At 29.5% G+C, this 9,679-nt stretch overlaps 1 protein-coding gene and 1 long non-coding RNA gene across 3 annotated transcripts in view; both read right to left on the reverse strand.

Annotated features, from left to right (window-relative positions):
- The window catches only part of LOC102677788, an 85,038-nt gene that overhangs the window by 59,698 nt on the left and 15,661 nt on the right, over positions 1–9,679 (reverse strand). The gene's annotated exons all lie outside the window — the stretch shown is intronic.
- On the reverse strand, positions 1,223–1,669 carry LOC116185310. The gene is made up of 2 exons (XR_004150130.1): positions 1,482–1,669; positions 1,223–1,419 (listed from the first exon to the last, which is right to left on the reverse strand). It is a non-coding gene; the product is annotated as an uncharacterized LOC116185310 (long non-coding RNA).

Raw genomic sequence — 9,679 nt, forward strand, 5'->3', positions numbered from 1 at the left:
AACAATGACAAAGCGCGAACTCTTGTAAATATAGGGTAGAGTTGCGCGAAGGAAAAATGACCAACGCTACGATTGTCCAAGTAAACACTCGCGTAAATATTGAAATATGTTTTTCAAACACAAATCTTTATAGTTTGATTCTTTTTTTTTTTCTAATTTTTTCCCTTCCTCTCGGATTATTAATATAAGAATATATAAAATATATAAAAAAATAAAAATCACGTTGATTAATTTGTATATATACATCACGAAAAAAGACGAAATAATTATATTTTTTTACGAATCGTTTCTACCGCTTGTCTGAAGCTTGGAATAAGTCGGTAAGAATAGGTATAAGCGATGTAATAAACGATTAAAAATTACGGTTTCCTTTACACGATGATATCTCATGAACCGGAAGACGTATCGTGACGAATGAAAAACCGTTTTAAAGAGCAAGATTTCATGCTTCTGATGATCTTTTATTCGTTGTTAGAAAGTTATTATTTTCGAAGTTATAGCGGTTCAAACTTTTCCTAATTTCAATAATAATATTTATTCGGATTCAAGGTAATTGAAAATTACCTTTTCTTTACACGATGATATCTCGAGAACCGGAAGTCGTATCGTGACGAATGAAGAATCGTTTTAAAGAGTAAAGTTCCACGCTTCCAACGATCTTTTATTCATTGACCGGAAGTCACTATTTTCGGAATTGTAGTGGTTCAAAGTTTTTCTAATTTTAATAGAGTTTGACCAAGTTTTAACGATTCATATATTATGAGATAGTTCTTTTTTCTTTATTTTTCACGATTAATAATATATCTATTAAGATGCTTAATTAAATGAAAAGTTACCTTAAGTCGATAAAGTCCTTTCCCCCACCAATGTATATTTAACAATTCTATAATATATACATTCTTCCTCGTCCAATACTTTTGCATAATCAAATTCCCGATATTCTCAAGATTCTTTATTTAAAATCCGTCCCTCGAAACGGAATAAACTCGACCCAATTCCGGCAAGACGCTTTGAAAACGGTTTGCGCATAATTACCACGGTCACTTGAAACGATTATGGTCCCGCCGACATCAAGGTTGAAATACAGCTATAATAGAAACGTGATCACCCTTTGGAAGACGCCAACGACCATTAATATGAATACCGCAGAAAGATCGCTAAAAGAAATTCTTGATCGTTAAAGAGAAAGAGGAGGCTTTTTTTTTTTTTAATCTTTACGACGCTTGCTTCAAGCAAGATCACAGGAGTGGCTCGTGTACACACCTTCTGTCTCTCGACCCGCGTGTATCTAGGTCAGCTTAGAAATTTAAAAGAACCATTACTCTTGCGTTTGGCCGAAAACCTGGCCACCCTAGCCTTTTGAAATATTTTAATCCCCGTTGCAATCTTGCGCCTTCCTTCGTGTGTACACGCCAAACCCTATTCAATCAAAGGCGTCCCTTAAGATCCTTTGTGGTGATCCAAGACTACAGGATAATTACCGTTAGTTTACCGAATCTATCTCTATATGCGAACGTTGGTAAATAAGTTATACAAGGATCCTTTGGGCCCTTTCTGTGCACGAGCTTAACGGCCTTTTCTGTAATATTTCCGATCGAAAATCTCGAGGCATATCAAAAATCTCGTATAAAACTGATTGTCTCGGAATTGAAATCTATATTTCATTTTTCTTTTTTAAATTAAACGATCTGAAAAAGCAACAAATTTTTCTAAGTAATAGAGAGAGAGAGAGAAAAGCTTCTATATTTCTTAAATTATATCTTTATGAATTTCTGAAAAGACAATTTTTATTGGCCTGCTCTCTATAAATTCTTAAATATAAATTGAATTAATATTGTACATACCATAGATATAATTTTATTATATTCGCCATTAGAAATTCTATCACGATACATTATTTTTATTTCCTTACTTCGATATTCTTTCAATTTTAAATAAATTATCACATTTCATTATTACCAATCTCTTCAAATTTAATTTAATAATAACAATTATTTATCCAGGACATCCAGCAAATATCGATTGCAATTTCAGAGAACAATTAATTTCTTCCAAGTAATCTCCGTGTACTCGCAGAGAAGTTCGATCACTCTACTTCGACCAAGAGAACTCGCGAATCCTATCCCTGAATTAAGGCCTGTACTTATACGCGTTGAAACTTGTCTCTATACGAGTCGGCCTTTGCGCAGACGCACACGCGAAACTCGAGAAACTTGTGGGAAAAGAATCTTCCACCAGACCGTGCCGCGTCTTTATTCACAGTGTTGGGAGAGGGGGGAATATTTTGGGGAAGCGTTAAATTATGTATACGCATGCGTATCTCGGAGAAGTATCGGTGAAGTAGTTGAGTGAAACACGAGCCGAAGCAACCAGCGAGAAACGTCTACTAATTTCGCCACTGCCACTCCTGCAAAATTTTAAATCAGAAGTTTCGTTCTATTGGATCGATCCTTGCTTTTATGCAATTTAATATGTAAATTATCAGCTTGAAATTCCGTAGAAATGATCTTTTAAAACAACTTGTCAAAATTTGAGAAAGTTTTCTGAAATTTTAACTTTGGACTCGTGTTAATTATAGAACTACGTTTTAATTAGGGGGGGGGGGGAAGAAATTTGTAGATGAATGGAGGAGAGAGGGACAGTTGCTAGGAGAAATATCACATTGTATTATCCCCATAAAGTTCTCGAATATGAATAAAGAATACGAGAGAGAAATAATTTAATTCAGTTGTAAAGAATTTTTATAATACTGTTATATGATATGATACTGTTTTCTGCGAGCTTTTTATATAACTATTTGCGTTTCACGAAAAGTATAAAAATTTCGAAAAATAATAAATCATGAAAAAAAATATATATATATAATTTCGTATAAAACTCGAATTTATATATAATTCTTCACAATAATTTCTCTCTTTTGACAATACACGCTAGTTTCGTTTATAAATTTGACGCGAATACAATAGCAAAATAAAATGGAAGTGAAAATTCGTTCCCCAAATATAAATTCATGAATAATATAATAGTTATTTTTTAGTAACGCTTTTATTTGTATCAATTGTTTAAAATATTAATATTTGTTACTTAATCGCGATTTATAATTTTTCTGGATAAAAGAAAAAAATTGTTATAATATTTCTTCACTTCGTTTTCTTTTATACACGCACTTTTAAAGTCTGCTCGGTTCACTTTTGTAAGAACACGCAATATCCTTATTTCTGGAACTGCTCATATCTGTTTCTGTTCCACTTACGCGACTATAAAGAAAAGTTTTTTCCCACCTCTGGCTAAACTACTTTCATCTAAACACATCTGTCATCCTTTGTACATCGTTTGATAAAATAAAACTAAAAAAGATCTTGGATACCGTCGATTGTAATTTAATAATAATAATAAAAAAAAATTATCTTTGAATGTATCTTTGCTCGATAAACTAAACGTTAGGGGAAAAAATGAAAGTTCCTAGAATTATATTATAAAATATTAATTAGAAAATAAACGAAATAACAACGAAATAATTTACACGATCCTGTGTGATCTTTGATTGTGAAAAAGATGATGAAAAAAAAAAATTTAATTATCATGCTAAGAAACGAAATAAAAAGAGACCCGTTTAAATTGAAAATTCTTTAGTGGAAAAATTGAAAGTTTTTCTTTTTTTACAGAATTATGTTGTACACGAAAGGTACAATTTATTAAAGATTCTCTTTCAGAAATATTTTTCTTCTTAATTGTGAGAAATTAAATTGAAAGCAGAATAGAGAGGAAGTGTGAAGTTTTATTATCGAAGACAGCTTTATAGAGCATAACCTGCAAGTTTTATTTTTTCTGGGCTGTAACTGAAATACGATTTTATCGAAAGAAGTTCAAAAAAAAAAAAAATGAAATGAAATGAAATGAAATTTTTTTTATCGTGAAAATACCGTGTAAAATGTCATGAAATATTTTATGAAAAAAAAAAAAAAATCACTTCTGGAAATAGCTGTTGACCAAAGGGAGAATAAAACGTACGTGTTTTCGTTAGAGAAAAATTCATCGATTTTTTATTCCATCTAATTTTTCAATATTTTTTCATGTTTTTTTTATAATAAAAAATTAATCTTCATTAAAGATTTTTCTTCCAATCATTTTTACTAATTTCAATCGGTTACAATTTGCCGTTTCAATCTCCTCTTGAAAATTATCATTTCTAGTTCTAATCATACACATGGGTAACCATTTCGTCATAATTTCGACACAACGAGAGATTTCAAGAGAGAAAAGCCAATAATGGTGGAATTAGAGAGTTTGTTACCGTGTATTGAAACAAAATTTCATATTTGAAATCCACTGGAAATTGTTTGAATTATGAATTGGCATCGCACGTTAAGAGAGGACTTATATTGTACAGCTTTGACCATCTCCAAAAGCACACACTACAATCGTGAAATTTTCTGAAGATGATTTAATTGACGATTATTGAATATTTCAACAAATGGAGCAATATCTACCTTCAACTTGACACAATTCAACATTCCAAACAAATTCCAATCCATAAATTGTTATATATCTACTTACAATCAAACGACGAGTTTATGAAATTTTGTGTATGAAATATTAAAAAAAAAAAAAGATATAGCTCCAGTTATTTAAAATGTGAAAAGCAAATAATGAATGTTATTTTAATTTTTATGAATATCGCTATACACGACAGGCAAATATCAGTTGTAACAGAAAATAATATCGAAGATATTCTAAATCCAATTTTTGTGATGTTTATTTTTACAAGGCGAATTCAAATTTTTGTTATAATTTTCCGAAGACTGCGTTTCGTGGAATCCTTTGGCAAAGTTATGCGAAGGAAAAAGTACACCAAAACGGACTGTCAACGTCGAATTTCGCATGCTTTGGAAAAATATTTATAGCGAATTCGCGAAGAACAAGTGAAAAAGAAAAGGGAAGTGAAAGGACGATGCGAATTGTGAGGGCGAGGTACGATTGAAAATTTCGAAGCGAATGCAAATGCGGTAAGAAAAAAAAATTCAAGCGTAATTGGAACGAATGAATATGTACAGAGAATTTTTATCCGCATTGAAGATTTATTTATGCGCGCCATTTTCGAAAGATCGTCCATTTCTTTCAAACGATCCAAAAAAGCTTCTTCTTTTGGAATTTTTTATTTCGTGGCAAATCTCAATAAAAGACAGGAATTTTATAATTTAAATAATTTAACGCGTAATTTAATTTTATTGTATGATTATATTATACTTCCCCGAGGGAAGTATAAATTTCGAAGAATAATTAAGCATATGATTAAGAGCGAATAGGTATCGAAGAATTTCATAAATTTGTTGAAGGAACGCGGAATATATGTGAAGCAATATGAGATGAAAAAAATTTCTCGACATGTATGTTCAGCAAGATATATCTGCCTCGACGATTTTTAATTTTTTTTCATTTTTTTCATTGATACATAAATTAAAATATTTTTAAGCTTAAAATACTTTTCAAAAAAGGATATATTCACTTTCAATATTTGGATAATTAATATTTAACAATATTTATAAGTAATAAAAGTAGAACGAGAAATGAAAAAAAAAATTGATGGATAATTAAAATATTCTTTAAGCTAATTCTATTTTCTAACTATAATTATTTTCATCAAACGTTTTAAATTAATTAATTTCTGCACCCTCTCTCTCTCTCTCTTTCTCTCTTTTTCTTTCCTTTTCTTTTCATCGTACAACAGTTTTACATTTCCATATCAGTAAATTTACATAGAAACTCATGTTTCTCTGAGAATCAATTACTAAAATGTATAATCTTGCACACCTATCCAATTACAAATTTTTGAAAAAATTATCACGTTTCTAATACCATAATTACAAAGATTTTTATAATTTTCATATTATCTTTCTAAAGAATAATTGACGAGGTTAAGATTATATCCAAATATATCGAATGTTGGACGTATAATTTAAGTAATGTGTCTTTCTCGTTTACTCTCGTTATACCTATTTACTATCCTTGTCAATAGGTTCAAGTTACAACGAGGTCGAGACATTAAATGGTGAGATAATAATGGATTTTTCTTTCTTTTCTATTTTTTTTTTTCTTGGAATAAAAGCCAAGTTATCAGACAAGAATTATGATTGTATTGAATTACAACCTGAAATAAAAACTTGATTAATCTAGGAGAAATAATCTAGGATTTGAATTATTGTACTGTAGATTATGCCTTTCTTGTTTACTCTCCTTATAATTAACCAAGCAACTCACTGCCTTTGTCAATAGGATCAGATTACACTGAATGATTAAGCTGAGCTGAGTTTCTAGAAACTTTAATCAAACAAGAATTAAAATTATATAAAATTTAAAAAAAAATTAAAATCTGAAGAATGATAAAACAATAATATTTAACTTATATACACGTATCTATTCACTTTTCTTGTAGATAAATTTAAGTTAAATTCACACAGAATGAGATAATGAATGATGAGTTACTGTGATATATCACCGTCATTCGAGCAGAAAAAGTGAAATTCACTTACCAAATTCCGAGTCTTTCGAGCAAAACCGAAATCTTTGCAAAAATCTAATCAATTATCGTTAATGCTCATCACGTGACGCAATCATCCGATCCACGACAGGTGCAAAATGTCAGTACAATTTAATAGTTTGAACGGTTGTGAAAGAGGGCGAACATTGAAGTTTGACAACATTTCTGAAGGTAGCAGTTTATACGCGCAGTTAAACCCTCGTTTCTACCGTTGGAAGTCGTAACTCCATTGGTTCCGTTGAAATTGTCGGCTTACCCACACCCACATCACAGCGCCATCAACCGCGACGAGAGGAACTTTCGCATAATTCTTACGCCATTGAAGTAGCAAGTATCTCGTCGAAAAGTGAACGTTCAATTACAACTACGTTTTATGCGAATTAATCGAGGGACAAAAGTATAAACAAGTTGTTTATATAGAAATTTATCTATGATTTAATTAATAGTAATTTATGATTATAAAAAAAAGATATCAGAGTAATTGGTTTTTAATTTTTGGAATTATTTAAAAATGTATATAAATACTTTTATATAATATGTTATGATATATTGTGTTAATTCTAATTGCCTTTCAATAATAAATTTAAATACATATTGTATTATAATAGCAGAAATTCTAATAATCTTAAATATGTAATAATGTTATAAATTTGAAAACCATTTTACAAACTCGATCGAAAGATATACGAAATACCATATTTCTAATTATATTATGTTACAAATATATCGTCCATAACGGAAATAACGTAGGTTGAAATTAGAATTCATTTGTAAATAAATTGATTTTATTTGTAAGTTTATTCTACGTATTGCACAACTTTATTTGTACATTTTCTCAATTGCATTTACATCGTTTCGAACAGTGAAAAAAATTGTACTCCGATTATTTCCAATATCATCACTTTCCATGTAAAGATATTTTGTATTTTGTAGAACGGAATGTGTGGAATGATTCCGTGATACACGATCTGGAAAAAAAGGGAAGCAATTTCTCTTGGAAAAACAAATAGGAAAGGTATGATGGATATTTTTTTGCCTCTTTTTTTTTTTACACAAGTTTCTGTTTTCGAGAAAAATTGAAGGTATTAGGTTTATTTGAAGGTTTATTTTACAAGAAATGTATACAGGTTTTAATGGATTTCGTTAGAGATATTTATTATCGTTTTGGTGAATAACGCAATGGAAATAATAACCTATAAACATCATTCTCTGGGAAAGGTGTTAAAAAATTTATAAAGATAAAAAAAATATGACATCGTTTGAGTTTATTTTATCGATATTTTTTCGATGAAAATTTATAAAATCATATTTTTTTTTAAATGTCGAAAATATGAAAATAAAAAGGATTATGATTTAGTTATTTATACCGATATTTTCTTGTTTAAATTCTACAGTTTTGACATTTAAAAAAAAACCAATTAATAAAAAATATATATATATCAAAAAAAAAGAAAATAACCTCAAAAACGCATTCTATATTATCGACCATTTACCTAAAAAGAAAAACTACATTTTATATTCATCATGAAAAAACAACTCGTAATCACTTTTTACCCGCCATCTAAAAAATCAAATTTTAACTAAATTCCAATTCTCAAATAATTTCTAAAACGAAATAAATCCTTATTGTCCACCATTTCCTCGAGCGAAAGAAAATTCGTCTTTTTACTATAATACCTCGACGCATGCGCAAATGAATAGCGATTGGAACGCGATGTTTAGCACGGACGACCGTACGAAAATCATGGGATGCAACGTGGCATCGCATATCGCCGTGGAAAATGAGCAGTTTCGCCGCTATGACAACATCCACGATGCAACGTCCGTATTTCACGGTTTATACGTCGTAAATTATTCCCGCCGCATTATCCCCATTTTTCATTGTTCGCCGTAGGACTCGATCTACTTTAGCCCGCGTAATCGGGATTCTATTAAGCCTTGATTTATGCCGGTATAGAGCCGCACGCCATGCTCGTGGTCCGGACAAATGTTATTACTAAATGGACTTCCGATATAGTGTGCTGTGTATACAGGTATACGATAGTGTTTATAGTCTATTCGACGGTGTTTATATCTATTTCCTAGATTTTGAAAAAATGTGTATAATATTGTAATTAATTTTTCTGTTGATACGTAAATAACTCGTGATAGAATTGTGTGATTATCGATATGTTATTGATAATTTTAAATACATCGATAATATTCTTAATTATTCATAGAAATGATTAGAATTTTTTTTTTTATTTAAAATTATTATTAAGAGACGTGAAAATGTTATCTTTAATAAGTTACGATAAAAATAAATAGATTTTAATGAACTGAATACGAAAAATGCAGGACGTCACGTTTCTTATATTTTTATTTTAATGTATCGAAGCATTATTTTACTGAGAAGAGAAGGAAAAATTTTTATAAAAAAAGAAACTTTGTTCTTTTTGAAAGATAAAAAAATAAATTACTGATATCATTCAGTGTGCAACAAATTTTTAATTTTTAATTTTTTAATTTTCTTTACTATTAATGTCACGTGATAATTGTTTATACAGACTTCACTTCAGCGCAATAATGTTTAAAAAAAAATACAAAAAATTCTCCATTTAACGTAGAACAGTAATGAAATTAAAATTTAAAGATGCAGTTCAAAAATGATATTCATTATTAATGATACGTGTTATCCAAATTTCATATATAATTATCATTTACAAACGACGCTGTATTTAAATTAAAATTAAAATTAAATTAAAACTTGAAATAAAATTTAATTATCTATAAATATTCTCAATATATCTTTTAATATTCACTATCTGAAGCTCCAATTTAAAAAAAAAAAAAAATCTTCGTTCATCCTTTTTCCGTTAAAATATTCAATTTCAATCTCTTTCCATTAAAATAAAATTGACTTTGTTAATTTATCGCCAGCCATGCAAGATTGAATATTAAATTTATTAAACGTATCCACGTACATCTCGATAACGAGTAAAAATAAAAACTCGCATCATCCTGAAAATAAATGTATCGAAATAGTGAAAAATGTCGCAATCCGTTAATGATGAATAAAGCAAGATCGAGAAAAAGATTACGATTATCGACTATCGATACGTTATCGATATCTTGTTGGTTATTTTTTATCTTTTTTTTTTT

The sequence above is a fragment of the Apis dorsata genome, unplaced genomic scaffold (genome assembly GCF_000469605.1).
Source record: "Apis dorsata unplaced genomic scaffold, Apis dorsata 1.3 scaffold_156, whole genome shotgun sequence".
Lineage (NCBI taxonomy): Eukaryota > Metazoa > Arthropoda > Insecta > Hymenoptera > Apidae > Apis > Apis dorsata.